At 43.3% G+C, this 19,542-nt stretch overlaps 1 non-coding gene across 1 annotated transcript; it reads right to left on the reverse strand.

Annotated features, from left to right (window-relative positions):
* Positions 1 to 8,853: 8,853 nt before the first annotated feature.
* Trnap-ugg (transfer RNA proline (anticodon UGG)) lies at positions 8,854 to 8,928 on the reverse strand. The gene has a single exon. It is a non-coding gene; the product is annotated as a tRNA-Pro (tRNA).
* Between the last annotated feature and the right edge of the window lie 10,614 nt (positions 8,929 to 19,542).

Consider the following 19,542-nt stretch of genomic DNA (forward strand, 5'->3'; position numbering starts at 1 on the left):
CACATTTACCGGAACTGACAAACGCTGAGAGCGTGTGAGTTTCACGGAATATCAGGGCGGGTTTTTTTAAAAAAAGGAAAAGGACCCTAAAAGAGCATATCATGAGTCGGGAGTCGAAATCAGTTACAAAGAGCTGTGCGAAACCGACAACAGTACATAGTCTGATCGGATTCCAACCAGCGAAGACACACTACAGCAAAACTGACATCAATGAAGGATACGACAGGCACCGCTGGTCGAAATATTGCGCATAAAATGGAAACAGCAATTCAGGTGAAGACGAGGAAGCGCGTCATTGATACGTAAGACCAGTCCAAAGTCCGACTAGTTAGTGAACGACCGCCACTGATATAAAGTCATGAAGACCGTCTGTGTTTAGGGTTCCTTTGCTTTTGCGTTATTTAAATTCAAGACGGTTGTTGAATCTGCTTTCTTGCTAAGCCTTAGCATAACGCTTCACTGGCATTGAAGGTTTTCCTTCAGCGATGCCAGTTTTAATTTTCTTTAACTTAAAGTCAACAGCAAATTTTCTTGATGTGCGACCATAATCACGTCGGGAACCTTTTCACATGACTCACCTCAGTACAAACGACAGTTCCGCTAATGCACTGCACTTTTTTGTTTATATTGTTCGCGCAATACCAGCGCCACTATACAGGGTGGTCCATTGATCCTGACCGGGTCAAGTATCTCAAAAAATAGACATCAAACGAAACTCGTCTAGCTTGAAGGGGGAAAACAAATGGCGCTATGGTTGGCCCGCTAGGTGGCACTGCCATAGGTCAAACTGATATCAACTGCGCTTTTTTTAAATAGTACCCCCATTTTTATTACATATTCGTGTAGTACGTAAGGAAATATGAATGTTTTAGTTGCACCACTTACAGCTCCATCTATCACAATGAGAAAAAATAGTCACAAACATATGGATCATAATTTAAGACGAACAGTTGGTAACAGGTAGGTTTTTTAAATAAAAATACAGAACGTAAGAACGTCTGAATATTTTATTTCGGTTGTTCGAATATGATACATGTACCTTTGTGAACTTATCATTTCTGAGAACGCATGCTGTTACAGCGTGATTACCTGTAAATACCACATTAATGCAATAAATGTTCAAAATGGTGTACGTCAACGTCAATGCATTTGGCAATACGTGTAACGACAGTCCTCTCAACAGCGAGTAGTTAGCCTTCCTTAATGTTCGCACATGCATTGACAATGCGCTGACGCATGTTGTCAGGAATTGTCAGTGGATCACGATAGCAAATATGCTTCAACATTCCCCACAGAAAGAAATCCGGGAACGTCAGATCCGGTGAACGTGTGGGCCGTGGTATGGTGCTTCGACGACCAATCCACCTGTCATGAAATATGTTATTCAATACCGCTTCAACCGCACGCGAGCTATGTGCCGGACATCCATCATGTTGCAAGTACATCGCCATTCTGTCATGCACTGAAACATCTTGTAGTAACATCGGTAAAACATTACGTAGGAAATCAGCATACATTGCACCATTTAGATTGTCATCGATAAAATGGGGCCAATATCCTTCCTACCATAATGCCGTACCATACGCTAAGGTCGTGGATTTTCCGTTGCCCAATAGTGCATATTCTGCCGGTTTACGTTACCGCTGTTGGTGAATGACGCTTCGTCGCTAAATAGAACGCGTGTAAAAAATCTGTCATCGTCCCGTAATTTCTCTTGTGCCCAGCGGCAGAACTGTACACGACGTTCAAAGTCGTCGCCATGCATAGAAATATGGTACGGGTGTAGTCGATGTTGATGTAGCATTGTCAACACCGACGTTTTCGAGATTCCCGATTCTCAAGCAGTTTGTCTGCTATTGACGTGTGGATTAGCCGCCACAGCAGCTAAAACACCTACTTTGACATTATCATTTGTTGCAGGTCGTGGTTGACGTTTCACGTGAGGCTGAACACTTCCTGTTTCCTTAAATAACGCAACTATCCTGCGAACGGTCTGGACTGTTTTATGAGGTCGTCCAGGATACCGAGCAGCACACATAGCACACTCCCGTTGGGCAATTTGATCACAATAGCCATACTTCAACACGACAGCGACCTTTTCCCCAATTGGTAAACGCTCCATTTTAACACGGGTAATGTATCACGAAGCGAATATCGTCCGTACTGGCGGAATGTTACGTGATACCACCTAGTTACACGTTTGTGACTATTACAGCACCATCTTTCACAAAACGAAACAAGCGGTCCAAGTAAAACATTCATATTTCTTTACGTACGAAACGAATATATAATAAAAAATGGGGGTTCCTATTTTTAAAAAAACGCAGTTGATATCCGTTTGACCAATGGCAGCGCCATCTAGAGGGCCAACATAGCGCCATCTGGTTTCCCCCTTCAAGCTTGAATCTGACTCTGATTCTGGCTCTGACTCTGTCCCCTACCGTCCCACGATTAAGCTTAGTTGGCCATTCCAACTTAAGTCGCTGCGAATAGGAACTCTGTCATACTTTAACGTTGAAGTTTTTTCTTTTGACGCTTATTTCGTGAGATATTTGGCCCGGTCACTATCAATGGGCCGCCCTGTATATGTACTTATCGCCGTCCCATGACTTTTTATCACCTCATCGCAAATCGTGTTACTGCACATAAGTTTACGGTTTCGGTATTCCGAAATTTTTACAGAGCCACTTTTGCGTCATGTAAAAGACACCCATAAGTTGTTCACCCGATGTAAAGAAAATTAACTATACAACTAGCTGCTGCGTTCTGTTTGTATTTATTATGGGAATCAACCTACCTTCAACGTTATAACGATCTTTGTTGATTTTGTGTTGATTTCATGTTTCAAATAGTCCAAAATTAAAAATAACTGCTTTACAGGTTTTAAGATGTCTTTTGTCGAACGTCTTCTGAGTATCCTCCCAACAAATCTGACTCTGTCCCCTACGGTCCCACGATTAAGCTTAGTTGGCCATTCCAACTTAAGTCGCTGCGAACAGAAACTCTGTCATACTTTAACGTTGTGACTGATTCCAGTGGTTTATAGAGGAACTAAACGAAATCTGATTCATCACCTGTTTTCGAGCACTACATTTCATCCGTACATGTACTAAGTTACAGACGGACGTCGGGTTTTTCTGTCGATGTGTGAAGACTCACCTCAGGAACTACTGTGGCGATTTTAATACTGTTTTCACTGCTAAATAGACGGAATCACTGGGAAGGCTCGAGGGTGAGTATACTTAAGTCTTTAGTTAACAGTTGCCACGTACCCGCAAAGTGTCTGGCACTAAGAACCTTCAGAAAGATATGCTTCCTATTATTTCAGCTCTCAGCAGTGTGCAGAGTTTGCCACACGATCTTAGTCAAAATCATTCGCTGTGCTTTCACCATTAATACTCTGTTATCAAATTCAGTTCCTTAATGCCTTTTTATAGTCCAGTTCATAGCAAATAAATTGCGCTATCCATTCTCAAAGGGAGACCTCTTCAGACGTAAAAGTAATTTCTGGAGTGCCCCAAGGGTGTGCTTTTCACAATATATATAAATGACCTAGTAAGAAAGGTCGGAACCTTGATGTCTCTGTTTGTGGACAATGACGCTGTATACAGAGAACTCGCAATTGCAGAAGATACATGGAGACTTGCACGATATCGATGCGTGGTGCGCGGATTTACAGTTGACTCTCAACATAATCAATGGCAACGTACTGCGAGTTAACGGGTGGAAACAGCTGAAATGCGGAAGAATCACTGGAGCAGTCAAGTCGGTACAATATCTAGCAGTAATCCTCCGGAGTGATCTGAAATGGAACGACCACATCAGACTAATAGTAGGAAAGAGCATTGGGCCGAATAACGCAGGAGATGAGGCGCAATGGCAGAAGAACCGTAGTTACATGCAATCAGTACCATTAAATTGTAATACAACAAACATAACATAAGATATCATCAATAGAGGGTCTGTCTGAGAAAGGCAAACCGTTAACTTGCCCCCGAATATCCACTGCACAGTTTGCCACGATGTTCTACCGACTGTGTGGCACTATTGTAAATCCAGGCATCAAAAAAGTTTTGCCTCACCTCGGTTCCGAGAGTTCCGTAACCTTTACAGAAAACTGGAATAGAGATCAACATAAGCATTTCCTCCCTTTCTATTGCTCATGAAAACTACACATTGCATGTTGTACCACCATACAGCGAGACCTTCGGAGATGGTGGTCCAGATCGTTGTACACACCGGTACCTCTTAATACCCAGTAGCACGTCCTCTTGCATTGATGCATGCCTGTATTCGTCGTGGCATACTATCCACAAGTTCATCAAGGCACTGTTGGTCCATATTGTCCCACTCCTCAAAGGAGATTCGGCGTAGCACCCTCAGAGTGGTTGGTGGGTCACGTCGTACATAAACAGCCCTTTTCAATCAATTCCAGGCCTGTTCGATAGGCTTCATGTCTGGAGAACATGCTGTCCACTCTAGTCGAGCGGTGTCGTTATCCTGAACGAAATTATTCACAAGATGTCCACCTTGGGGGCCTTCAATTGTCGTCGATTAAGACGAATGCCTCGACAATATGCTGCCGATATGGTTGCACTATCAGTCGGCGGTTGGCAATCACGTATCGTACAGGCGCCTTCCCTGACCACCAGCGGCGTACATCGGCCCCACACAATGCCACCCCAAAACAGCAGGGAACATCCACCTTGCTGCATTCGGTGGACAGTGTGTCTAAGGTGTTTAGCCTGACCGGATTTCCTCCAAACACGTCTTCGACTGTTATCTGGTTGAAGACATATGCGACACTCGTCGGAAAAGAGAAAGTGATGCCAATCCTGAGCGGTCCATTTGGCATGTTGTTGGGCCCATCTGTACCGCGCTGCATGGTGTCGTGGTTCAAAGATGGACCTCGCCATGGACGTCTGGAGTGAAGCTGCACATCATGCAGCGTACTGCGCACAGTTTCAGTCGTAACATAACGTCCTTTGGATGGACGAAAAGCGTTGCTGTCAGGGTTCCTCCGAGCCATAATCATAATCCGTATGCAGCGGTCATCCAGTGCAATAGCAGCCACAGAGCGGCCTGAGCAAGGCATGTCATCGACAGTTCCTATCTCTCTGCATCTCCACCATGTCCGAACAACAACGCTTTGGTTCACACCTTTACGCCTGGACACTTCCCTTGTTGAGACCACTTCCTGGTACAAAGCAACAATGAGGACACGATGGAACCGCGGCATTGACCGTCTTGGTATGGTTGAACTACAGATAACAGGAGCCATGTACCTCCATCCTGATGGAATGACTGGAACTGATCGGCTGTCGGACCCCCTCCATCAAATAGTACCTACTCATGCATGATTGTTTACATCTTTGGGCAGGCTTAGTGACATCTTTGAACAATCAAAGGGACTGTGTCTGTGATATAATATCCACAGTCAGCGTCTATCTTCTACGAACAGGGGTGATGAAAAAAGTTTTTTGATGTGTATTCTTTTCATTCTGTGTTATTCTTTTTGGCTTTCCTTAATTTTTTAATTATGCTTGATTACAAGGATAATTTTCTCTGTATGTAGTATCAACTGGAGATGCTGCTTTAACGCAGTGAAATCGGTCAAGTGGATTCATAATCAGTTAACAGCTCTTTTCGGTTTCTTTCAATGTATCATGAATTTCAGCGGGTATTGTTTCCCATGTTATAAATTTGTATTTAAACTTTTCTTTTTTTCAGTTATTCGTAATTTTAATTTTGTCATGTAACATTGCTTTTAAAGTTTTGGTGAAGTTTAAGTACCGAGCGATTTCGATTTGTGTCACTTCATGTGTTCATGATCTATCGTGTTTTGAATGTAACAGCTACGGCCTTGTTAATACAGTGTTATTCCCTTATTAACAATTCTTATATATATGTAACTTATGTGACACTTGTACTTTTTTAAATATGCGTTGTCATATAAGAGTACTACTTGATGTCGTCTACTGTCAAAATTGGTTACTCTGTACCATGTCGAACTGCCTACGTCATTTTGGGCACTGATGGCGTTACAGTAAGGAATGTGAAGCGATAATGTACTCCGTATTGACTTTAACATTTAGTTTGTCGGCTTCAGTCCGTTTTGCGATGCGCGTCTTGTAATATCTTGCCTTTTAATGTATGGTCCATACCCCACACTTTATAATGGGCCAATCAAAAATCGCATCATGAGGTGATGAATAAAAAACGATTATTGTTGGCGACCAAGTCAAGTGTTTACCATTTAGTGGCAAAAATAGTCGCATTTCTCCTGAATGACTTTTTGTTGAATGTGATTGAACGCTTCTATTCTCTTCATGTCTGAGCTGTTTAACATCCAAGTGTCATTTACCCACGTGGCTACATTCCAGAGAGATATATCCTGAAAAGACTGCCTAACACTTTAATTTATATTTCATGTCTAAATATTTCTCTTTTTTTAAAAAAAATCCTTTCCATGTTATACTCACTCTCTACTTAACACTGATAAGCCAAAACATTATGACTACCTGCTTAATAGCCTGTTTGTGTTTTGAACGAAATATATAACTTATTTAGTGTATCAGGGATCCGACAGGTTCTCTGTAGGTTTCTGGAAGTATGTAGCACTATATTACTCACACGTCATGTAATTCATGGAAATAACGGGCCGCTGGTTTGTGTAGGTCGTGATGGCGCTCGATAACAATCAAAATGGGTTCCTTAGGATTTACATCAGGCGAATTTGGTCGCAGAGACATCAATGTGTTGTTGTTGCTCTTGTTGTTGTTGTTGTTGTGGTCTTCAGTTCTGAGACTGGTTTGATGCAGCTCTCCATGCTGCTCTATCCTGTGCAAGCTTCTTCATCTCCCAGTACCTACTGCAACCTACATCCTTCTGAATTTGGCTAGTGTATTCATCTCTTGCTCTACCACTACGATTTTTACCCTCCAGACTGCCCTCCAATACTAACTGGTGATTCCTTGATGCCTCAGAACGTGTCCTACCACCCGATGCCTTATTCTAGTCACGTTTTTCGACAAACTCCTCTTCTCCCGAATTCTGTTCAATATCTCCTCATTAGTTATGTGATCTATCCATGTAATCTTCAGCATTCTTCTGTAGCACCACATTTCTAAAGCTTCTATTCTCTTCTTGTCCAAACTATTTATCGTCCACGTTCCACTTCCATACATGGCTACACTCCATACATATACTTCCAGAAACTACTTCCTCACAAATCTGTACTCGATCTTAACAAATTTCTCTTCTTCAGAAACGTTTTCCTTGCCATTGCCAGTCTACATTTTATATCCTCTCTACTTAGACCATCATCAATTATTTTGCTCCCAAAATAGAAAACTCCTTTATTACTTTAGGTGTGAGTATATGAGTTCACTATCATAATGCTAGTCAAACCACTGTAGCATTGCTCTGGCTGCGAGACACAGACAGTTGTACTGCTGAAAGATGACATCTTCTTCGGGGGAGACATCAAGCACGATAGTATGTAGGTGTCCTCGACTACTGCCAAAGGTACCATGCAAGCGCAGGAGAATGTCTCGAATAGCGTAATACCGCAGCCACCAGCCTGCTTCTGTAGCGAGCGCGCTGCACGTTTATAGCCGCCGTTCACCTCGACGACGGCGTTTGTGGAGACGACCAGCAGACGTGTGGTTCACCCGAAGAGCCGACACTTTTCTACTGATCGTCGGTCGAATTCAGATGGTGCCGTGCTCATTGAAATCGTAACTGACGACGTTGTTGGGTCAACATGTGAACAATGAGGCGTGGTCTGCTGCGGAGCGGTTCAATACGTCCAATGAACAGTGTGCGGGCACCAGCGTTGTGCTCTTTCGACAGAGATGGCACAGATCACCACCTACAGACAAGCCTCCGAGCCAAACATTCTATAAGAGTCGTGGACGACGAAACATTTAGCACCTAGTGATAGTTTCACTGTCCTTTTAACTCTTTCCGTAGATGCTCACGACCGTAGCACGTGAACATCCGATCAACTCCGCCGTTTTCGAGATACTCGTTCAGAGGCCCTCTGTAATAATAATCTGTCCTTTGTCAAATTCGCGCATCTCAATGGATTTCCCCATTTTCAACGCATATATTCGATTGGGTGATCCTCCATACATGTCTGCTCCGCTTGCATACTTTTATTAGCGTGCCCCATGCCCTCGGCGCCACCAAGCGCATCGCAGTGAACAATGGTCACAGTTTTTTCGTTTATCAGTGTATATCATCTCTAGAGCAGCTGTCGTCATTCCTTTCATTGTACAAATATCACAACTTATCTTCCCCCCCCCCCCCTCCCCAGAGCATTAGTTCTATTTCAAAATTACTGCCTGGTTTTGCTGTATTGTTTAATCAATGTACAGACTTGAATTACATCGAGGATAGGCTAAAAACCTGTCTCACATTCTTCTCAACTTCCCTTTCACGCCTTGTGACTGTTGTAGCTGCTGCCTGGCTTCTGTGCAAGTTGTGCAGTATATTTCTCTCCATATGCTTCATCTCTGATACTTTCAGAATTTCAAAGATTATACTCCTGTCAACATTGTCAAAACATGCCCTGAATCCTCAAATTTTATAAAGTTAGGAATTCCTTTATTCAGAGTATTTTCTACGATAAGTGGGGTTCCTACCTTTATCCAGAACCCAAACTGATTTACTCCTAGTTCGGCTTCTATACGTTTTTCCAGTCTTCTGTGGATAATTAATGGCAGTATTTTGAAACCGTGACTTATTAAAGTAATAGTTCGATAATATTCACCTGAAATGATAATTAAATCAAGACCTCAAGCTGTCGACAGGAGTTGAGATACATCAACAGGGACAGCTGAAAATGTGTGCCCCGACCGGGACTCGAACCCGGGATCTCCTGCTTCCATGGCAGACGCTCTATCCATCTGAGCCACCGAGGGCACAGAGCATAGCGCGACTGCAGGGACTTATCCGTTCCACGCTCCCCGTGACATTCCCAACTTAATGTCCACACACTACATTCGTAGTCCCTCTGCCCATTACACTCTTGACAAGCGTCAGACAATCTACCGAGAGTTCGGACAATGCGTGTGCATCCGCACAGAAGAAGAAGGTGAATGCCCGGTTAGCTTTAACTATATGAAGATGGTATTTTTTCTTTCGGGCATGTCCGAAAAAACAGATACCATCTTCATATAATATTCATGTGTGTCAGAGACTGACTTTTTTGTAATTGGAACTGTTAGAGTCTCAGAGTATTTCACTTGCCATAGATCTCTCAGTGCTGTGTCAGATTCTTATCGCAGTGGTATCCCTCATCTCATCCTTATCTACTGCCTCTCACTTCCTCTACAATATTGTCTTGAGTTTCATTTTCCTTATATAATACTTCACTCCTTTCAGCTTTCTATTCCTTGTTTAGTCTTGTTGATGTATTAGGATAAGAGCCAACACCGTGTTACGAGAGGAGGCCGAAATGCACGCGTTTAGCTCACGCAGGCTGGCGTGAGGAGGGAAGGACTATACTGCCGTGAGGTCTGGAACATGACAAGGAATTAGAATTCAGAAAGCGGACGTAATTCGTTTGATACTTTAATCCATTAATGATGAACGTCGCTCTTGACGGTTCATGATTCGCAATATTACCTGTGCATAAGTCATAGTAACTGCGCCTTGCTAGATCGTAGAAAATGACGTTGCTGAAGGCTATGCTAAACAGTCGTCTCTGCAAATGAGAGCGTCTGTAGTCAGTGAACCATAGCTAGCAAAGTCGGCTGTACAACTGGGGCGAGTGCCAGGGAGTCTCTTTAGACTAGACCTGCCGCGTGGCGGTGCTCGGTCTGCAATCACTGATAGTGGCGACACGCGGGTCCGACGTATACTAACGGACCGCGGCCGATTTAAATGCTACCACCTAGCAAGTGTGGTGTCTGGCGGTGACACCACACTTGTCGTCTTAGGTCACTGCTCATTATTTCCTCGAAGCAGGAAATTATTCTTATAGCAAAGGTGCTAAAACACTACGTTGTAGGTGGTTTACAATACCTTTTTCAGTTTTGTTTTCTATCAGTATGTGTTTGGAAGTTTCTACATTTTATTTCACTGTGTTAGAAGTACAAGGACTATTTTAGTCAGTACGAAAATGGCTGACTTATTTCTTTTTTAATTTATGGTAAGTGACTTTGTGTAAAACGAGATGATAATTGTAACGAACAAGTCGTTCGCTATTTTTCATCTTGATGCTTCCTTTTCTCGACTTCACAATAACGCTTTTACCATCCGGAAGAATGGATGATTCAAAGAAAATGGGCGATATGTGCCATACACCAAGGACAGTAATTGCATTCTTCGGGCCACCCGTTTTGATTTCTTTCCAAATCGGACAAGGTTACGTTCGTCTTTCCGTTACTCGAAGACGACACTGCACCTTCCTGCATCATGTTTTCCTGATAAGAACTACGCGCCGTCGACTCAACCGCCGGCAGTGGCGCACGAAGTATGCAGCGTCGGTGATTAACGGCGGGCGTAACGCTCGCGTTCGAAATTCGTTAATTTTGAGATGAAAGAAGAGCCGCGAGTAAACGGAGCGCGCGCTGTTTCCGATCCGGAGATTGCTGCGGTGGAGCCGCGGAAAATATTAAAGGGCCCTCTCCGCCCGAGAGGCGCCGGAAAATTTAATTAGCACAGCTTCCAGGGGAGGGTATTAAATTTTCGGTTTGCTGTTGCCCCCTGCTCTTGTTAATTAATGAGGTTGTAAGAAAAATCAAGCGAACCAGACGGGCTAACGGCTCGTGAATGGTCTGACACAGAGCGGGAGCGGCCGTGGACAGGAGGGGGCTCCAGACCCGCCCTTGTTACGCTGCAGACTTCAACAGTTGGGGGGGGGGGGGGGGGGGGGCGCACACTGGTTGAGACAGTTCAGTCGTATTCTGAAAGGCAAGCTGTTCTCTACCCGAAGTCTGGTCTGAACGTCGCACTGCGCTGTATGCCCCCTCGACATCCTCCCACCTCTGAAACGACTCACGCAACTGTAATGTTGCGCAAAACGTAAGGACGAAAGTAACTTTCGCATCACGTGTCGCTGCCAAGTGACAATGTTCCATGAAACCTCTACCATTCATAAAAAGAACTGTCACAGTATGGTACAGAAGGTTGAAACGTCCCCTTCGAAAAATTTATACAAGACTGGTCTATGTGAAACGTCCTCTTTGAACAATTATACACGACTGTGCTTAAACTGACACACAATATCTTTAGCGCAACGCAATCTGACTTTCAAAAATCCCTACAAAAGAATGGCCCTGACTAACATTAACCTATTATACCTTTCACAAATCACTTATCTCACAACAATCTTCGTTACTCGAACTACTGCAATACAGCGAGCGCCACTACTGCCAGCTAAATAAAAGATTCAAACTACTGAAGGCACTAACTACTGATAGGCATAGTTAGCAAATGAAAGATTTTAATACAGAACAGACAATGTATTTACCTTAATATTCATAATATATAAATCAGTTCGTGACACCAATTCTTACAAATTTCAAAACTCCGCCATCTCTCTACCCACGTCCACCACTGCTGGCGGCTCACCTCCAACTGCGCAACGCTACACGCCGCTAACAGCCAGCTGCCGCTGCCCAACGCTACAATGGCAGACAACAATGCAAACTGAACACAGACTGCACACAGCACAGCCAGTGATTTTTCATACAGAGCGCTAAGCGGCGTTACCAATAAGAAAACCTAAACAGCCTACTTACATAGCCCCCATGCTCCCCACAAAAAAAATTACAAATTGTTTTGGGCAGTGGCCAATACAGATTTGAAATTTTTTTTTCATAATTACAATAACGAACATATCAAATGCACACACTTATTGATACAATGTTGGTCAAAAGCTAAAATTTTCTCACAGTCCATAAAGACAGTCCTGATCGTTCATCACAGTAAAATTGCAGTGTTTTTCTCAGAGTCTGAGCAATAAAAGAAATTGCACTTCGAAGTAGTGGATTTCTAAGCAGTCTTGAAGAAATAGTGTTGTCCTTCCAACGGAAAGACTGTGCTGACTCTTGACATGCAGACAGGTAATGGGCCACAACAGAGTCAGTCGACGTTGAAGACTATCGGTAGGTAGGTCATCACAGAGCAGACCCACTGTAGTCCTCGTAGAGATTACTATTGGTGGGCCACCAGAGGTGCAGACCCATTGCAGTCCTTGTAGAAATGATGGTATTGGTGGGTCATCAAAGGTGTAGACCCACTGTAGTCCTTGTAGAGATGGCCAGCAGCCATCTGTTTGACTGTGCAGGTGCACAATCACCATTGAAGAGTCTTGCGGATAATATAGCAAGTCCATAACCACCACTTGTGCACTCACATTCTATTCAAAGTGCTCCTTTTTCGAAGAATATGGATCATAAAATTATTATTTAATAGATCTGTTGGCAGAAAGTGTTCACATTAGCAAATGCGTTTAATTTTATTTTATAAAATCAATGATGCAACACAGCTGGGAAACAGATATCAAATGAAATAAGCAACTATGGACAAAGCATAAAAATATTATTCAATAGTCATGTGACATTTCATAAGTTAGTAGAATTCTCTCAACTCTCGTAGAAAGACGTTTGTTATAATCAGGTGTCAGATGTAAGTATCTTTATCAGTAATGAGCGTGTCGTATTTGCGGTGCTTTCTACAAAGGAATGTCAATAGCGAGGTTAATGGCCTCCTTTTTTCTCCACCTGTGCCTCTGAAAGGCACACACTAATCTCTTTTTCTCAAGGCGGCTGGCACACCTGGCCGCTCGCAACGCATTACGTGCAGGTGGTCACCTACCTTTCTTACCGAAATATTTACGACAGCAGTTTCCGCTACAATGACAGTCTCATGTAAAAAAAAATTCACAGGTCAAGAAATTGCGTTACAAATATGTAGAAACAAAATCCTTTAAATAGAATAGTGTCCAAAAAATTTTCTCCAGCATAGTGGTACATTCACGCATATACACACATTTCATAACTCTTAAAGTACGATTCTCGGTTTCCAACATCCTTTATCACAAACCAGAGTCCCTAACCTCTACTCATTATTTCTTACCTTATTCGTCGACACATCTTCAATATTCCATCATAACAGATAAGTAGCATAATCAAATAACTCATATAGCATCAGCTTATTGATCATAAACATACCGCAACAGCGTAATACACATCGTCATCATAACATCATAAAACCTCAGCCAAATCTCAAAATCGTCGTAGCTTCCTCCAATAATTTCAAAACCTTAATAGTCAAAATATATGTGGTAGTTCATGACATCCAGTCTTACAAATTACAAAACTCCGCCATTTCTCTCCTCACATCCACCACTTCTCGCGGCTCGCCTCCAACTGCGCAACGCTACGCGCTGTTAGCATCCAGCTGCCGCTGCCCAACACTACAATGGCAGACAACAATGCAGACTAAACACAGACTGCACACGGCACAGCCAGTGATTTTTCATACCGAGCGCTAAGCGGCGTTACCAATAAGAAAACCTAAACAGCCTACTTACAAGGTAACTGAAATAAATAGCCACTGAGACGAACAGAGATGACATGAGTGTTCGAGGTTTGTCAGGAAAACGCGTATAAAAGTTGAATAATGTCTTTATGTTATAAGTTGCAGTCACCGCCAGGTGGAACAACTACTGTAATCAATCCCATCAACGCTCAGTTAGAATCGGAGCACTCTGCGTGAAGGTGGGAGTGTGCGGCAGCTTGTTGACACTTACCCTTTTTCACCTGCCGTCGGCATGGAACTCTCTCTGATTGAGGAACATCAAGTTTCTTGGAAAGCTAGGGAAGACTGGCCGTGAGATTTTTGAGTGTTTGAAACAGGTTTACGGAGACAAGTCTCTGAAGGAACCAACCGTGAACAAGTGGTTAAAAAGGTTCCGGCGTGGCCGAGAAGAAGTGAACGATGACCCTCGGCCAGGACGTCTGTCGACATCGAGTTCCGATGGAAATGCTGAACGAATTCGGGCTTGTGTTCTTAAAGACGGTAGACTGACAGTCAGAATGGTTGCTGACGAGCTGTCAGTCCCCAAAACAATCGTTCATGAAATCCTGACACAAAAACTTGAAATGAAGAAATTGTGTGCGAAAATCGTACCGAAGCTCTTGACGCCAGAACAGAAAGCAAAGAGGGTTGAGTGCTGTGAGGATTGGTTGGAAGCATAGGAACGAGGGGACTTTCTCAACCCAGCCATCACTGGAGACGAGTCCTGGCTTTACGAATTCGATGTGGAGCTCATATCTCAAAGCAAGGAGTGGAAACTAGCAGGAGAACCGAGAACAAAAAAGTCGCGTAAATCGAGGACCAATGTGAAGACAATGTTGATTGTTTTCTTTGATTCTAGGGACATTGTCCACAAGGAATTTGTCCCTCCCGGCCAGAGAGTGTATGGAAATTTTTACGTTGAGGTTCTGACACGTCTCATAGCTCGTGTGGCACGAGTTCGACCGGTGTTGGCAAAAGGGAGCAGGTGGATCCTTCATCACGACAATGCGCCCGCTCACAGGTCACTCGTTGCGCGCGAGTCTTTGGCCCGAAGCTCAATCACCGTGGCAGACCACCCGCCTTATTCACCCGATTTAGCCCCGTGTGACTTCTTCATGTCCCCAAAATGCAAAATGGTGCTTCGTGGGCGGCACGTGGGAGATGTGGAAGCCACCAAGGTGGAAACGACACGGCAACTGAACAACATCACAACTGAAGACTTTCAGCAATGTTATCAACAGTAGAAACGGCGTTGTTAGACGTGTATTGCGTCTGAGAGCGAGTGAAGTAGACCATTTTGTAATACCTCAATAATTGTAAAATAAAGTTATTATTCAACTTTTATACGTATTTTCCGGACAAACCTCGTACACCTGCTTTGCTGCTGGTCGATCGCTGTGTAGGCACTTTTATTATTCCAAGATGACCAGTTTTAACAGCCTTATCCTGCCATCATCTGAGCTAAGAGGCAAAATCTGAGCATAATGATGAGGGGGGAGGGAGAATGCAACTCATTTTAGCGGTTATACTTAAGTTGGCAATGGAATTTGTTATAAAATTTCCATGTTACATTCCATGAAGTCAAAGTATAAAAGGCGCTGAGCACAGTTGATAAAATGCACAGAGCTGATAAAATCCTCGCACCGTCCACGTCTGTCAGCGACAACATGACCTCCCCTTGTCAAACAGCACTACGCTACCGGCGGAATGTTAACATGGGAGCGCCGGATCCGCTACAAAGTTACCTACCTCGCCACTGTATGGCGTGTGTAGTACAAGCTAAATTATCACATGAACAGCGGTGTACCAAAAGAGAAACGATGGATTTTTTAAGTGGCCGATGCAACAATAAGGAATTCGATCTGACCATACAAATAAAAACGACATGGGATTATGGTCAAAATAAAATATGTAGTAATTACACTTGACAGTGAGGGAAAAACTGTAGTAATCAAGAAACTTAATTTCTTCAATAAAGCCTATATCTTTAATTAACAAAGCAACGTGAACTAAAATGAAAAGCCGGCCGGAGTGGCCGAGCGGTTCTAGGTGCTTCAGTCTGGAACCGCCCGACCGCTACGGTCGCTGGTTCGAATCCTGCTTCGGGCATGGATGTGTGTGATGTCCTTAGGTTAGTTAGGTTCAAGTAGTTCTAAGTTCTAGGGGACTGATGACCTCAGATTTGAAGCCCCATAGTGCTCACAGCCATTTGAACCATTAAAAAGAAAATAGCACACGTGGGAGGGCGAACGCTAAATCTGCCAGACTTGGAGGCGTCCATCGAAGTGTCGGCCATAGAAAATAGAAAGGGGGAGGGGTGCACCAAAAACGATGCGGGGCTGAACTAACTGCAAAAGTCGTGTAATTCAGATGTAAGCTGTATGGAGTGGGAGATCTAACTGACATATTCTATAAAAAGTAATGTAGATGGCTACAATAAAATTGAAGGTGTGGATGGGTCCTAAAATCCGTAACTGAATACTACAGCGCTTAGAAGATGCCTGCAAGTAATGCTGTGTGTCGTGAACTACTGTAAAATGGGTCTTTCTCTCACCTCTGAGCAAGTTAACTGGCTGACAATTACTCCAACAAACTAGCTGCGCAATGCTGCAGTCTCACCTCAAACTTCTTCTCTTCTAATAATATTATTGAAAATTTATATTTTTTCCCCTCCCAGTATATGAACATATTCATCCTTGCTGTCCTTTACAATAAATCTAACAGATACCATCACAAGTCAACACAGCAAAATTGAATACGTCCACCACATAACACACTTGAGCTAAGAATGTATCAAATCACGCCTGTGCCACAACTAGACCAAAATTGTATAACAGTAACATAACTTGCTCTCTCTCTCTCTCTCTCTCTCTCTCTCTCTCTCTGTCTGACATGCACATCGATAACTTACAAAAATCAAAATGACATGCCCACCTTACAGCACTTACAGCATTACCGTCCATACAAAAGAAATCAGGCCAAATACACCTCTGAAAAGACGCACACGAGGACAGAGTACAGTGTCACAATAACATTGGTGTCTTGAGTCCACCGTGTTCAAAGTTAACGCCTATACAGCATTATGGCTCTCCGCACCATAGCAATTGGACCGCCAAAACGATCGTATTCAACAATATCCTGGGTTAATACGAGTTCCCATTGCCCACTGCATCAGCACGAGTTCAGATTTACTAGTCAGACTGAATCCGCTCTCACCCCAGAAAAGCATGCGACCCCACTCCACGGCGGTCCTGTCCATAAGCTCTTGGCACCACGGCAGATTGTGCTGCCAATGTGCTGTTAACAATGTAACACAACGTACCGGTCGTCGGGACAAGACACCACCCCCACACAGTCGCCCTTTCACAGTAGAGCGTGCCTTGGAGTCCTGCTAAATGTTGCTACAACTGCATCCGCTGTTTGACGTGGGTCGTTTCTCGCCTACTGCGCCATGTAGCGGTCTTCTACTCCAGTAGCTGAGCGCTGACGACCGCGTCCTCTTCTTCTGGCAGCAGCGCCTGTAGTTCGGAACGCCGCTCACGCACGTGGAACAGTTTTGTGAGCAATGTCAAACTCCTGAGCTACACTCGTAACATTTCGTCCTTCTCTCAGTTTCCCGACGATTCGTGCCTGTGTTAATTCGTTCAATTGTCTCCGGACCATGTTGTAATTAACACCACCACCACAGTGCACCGTAAATGCTCAACGTTTCGCACACACTATCTTTTCCCGTTGCTTCAACTGCCGTGTGTTTCGAGGACAGCCCCATTTGGCGCGATTTTTTGTAGATATAGTTTATTGGCCTCTGGCCTGGTATACAATATCACATATAGAGCATACACATTAGAAAGTACATTAATTTCCTGGTAAACTTTGTAACCTCCCCCTCACTTACGGATCTTAATGACAGTGAAAAATTAAAACGCGTGCACTTAATGGAAATTTGGTAAAAGCAATCGTCACCGAAGTTAATTTGTCGGTAAAGAGGGAGGAAATGGTTACATCTAAAAGGAAGGAAAAATTCAAATGAAATTGGTGGAAATTAATTTTGAGGAAAGGGTAAATTAATAAAGTAAGTAAATGTGCGGTCGTTACGTTAACAATTAATTGGCGTTAATTGGATATTTGAGATTTGGGGAAAATTAAGGCCGTCAGTCCTATGGACAACTACTATAATAACTGAAAATGAAAAATTAATGCACATATAATTAGCACTAAAAGCGTGCAAAACTGAAGGTTGACACGTGTTGTGTGAAAACTAAATGTTCGTCAGAAGAAATAAATTTCACTACACTCTGACTTAATTTAGCAAAAGAATTAATAAAACCGGAAAACAGAAAGTTAATTTAGTGACTGAAATTAATAGTGAACATTGTTTCTGAAGCACTACGAAATTCAATAAAATAAGGTTAGTCTTGGGCTACCTCAACAATCATTTAAAAATGTACTTGAATCTACGCAATTTAGAAATAAGAGATTTAGCTTTGAACTTGAATTAAACGATTCGGAACAATTAACAATAGTAAAATTTAGTACGTACCAAGTTGAGCTGCAGTCACAGGTAAGTTAAAACATGGTAACAAAAGTCGCACTCTTAATTTCTGCTTGTGTAATCTAAATATTGTAGCCAGCTATGAATACTTTAACTGAACTTTGAAATGGAATGATATTACTTTTAATGCTGGCGTATGAATTTCAACGACACTCGGGTTCATTTCAGAAAAGGAAGGGACCGTGCTTGGTAATGCAATTGGGACAATGAGCAACAAAGGTTCATGCTACGTTGCTGTAATTTGGTGACACAAATTGACCAGTTTGAAAAGCTGAGGTCTGCCATACAGTTCTAAAACTTTACGTGCTTCCAGTCTTCCTTGTTGGTTGATTGAAGGTTTGAAGCCGTCGATCGGGGAGGTGGCGACAGTCACTCATTGTCGGCCGTCGCTGTTGTATAAGCTGGATGTTGGCACGCCTTCTTCTCGACACGCTCACCAGGCGAAACGGGCTCTTGATGTGCGCCAGCTAATGCTTCCCGTCCGCGGCACCGTGTCAGAAACGATCATAGCAAGTCGAGTGCAATTACTTGATAAAGACACAGAAATGTCATATCTTCAGGTAACAAAATAAGGAAAAACATTTATAGTACAATAGATGGAAATAGGATATGCATTTCCGGCGTTACAACTTCATGGTACAGTCTGTACATTCACACACTCAATACAGTCCATATATAACAATTTGTTATGTTCGAAACTTTTGAGTCTGACCTATAACTGAATATCCGCTTCTTGCAGAAACTGGACAACACTGACACTGTCCGTTGTGTTCAGCTGTCGAAACGGGTCCGTCATAGACGTAGGCTAACTAACTCCTGCTATGATCAAGCTCGTAAGAAACTTGTAGCATTGTCTGTCATAGCGTAAACATCCTAGTAACACGTTGTTGAGGGCTGCAATTTCAGTTGGCTGGTGCTGGCAGTATGGACATGGCTGAACTTTCATCCTATACAAATGTGAAGGGGAACAGCTGTCACCAAGCCGGGTGCGCCCTATGGTATTGGTATGACGTCTAAACAGCTTTATTTGGGAGAAGCAGGTTTTTCGCGGAATACTCGGCTGTATTGCGGCATAATGTCTTCCTCTGGAGTGTTGTGAGATCTCCCATATACATTCTTGACGAACCTTTTTCTTTACGCCAACAACAAAATCCTTAAGTGGACGGCAGGTGTAGTAAAGCTGGCCATAAATCACACTTTGTTTTCGCTTTTGGTCCGTCATCAACTTACATGAGTTTCCAAAGTGTTCCTTGATCCACAAGAACTGTACACGTCTATGTTTCACACTGACCGTCGAGCCCCATTGCTTATTTTCCAGGTTTTCCAGTGCACTCCTCGAATCCGTGACTACAAGGACGTCGTTGAACTGATTTGCCGTGTATTGAAGGGCTTCCTTAATTGCGAGGACTTTGGCAGTGAAGATGTTGGCTTCTGTCGGTAGGTTAAATACAGCC

The sequence above is a fragment of the Schistocerca gregaria genome, chromosome 7, assembly GCF_023897955.1.
Source record: "Schistocerca gregaria isolate iqSchGreg1 chromosome 7, iqSchGreg1.2, whole genome shotgun sequence".
NCBI lineage: Eukaryota > Metazoa > Arthropoda > Insecta > Orthoptera > Acrididae > Schistocerca > Schistocerca gregaria.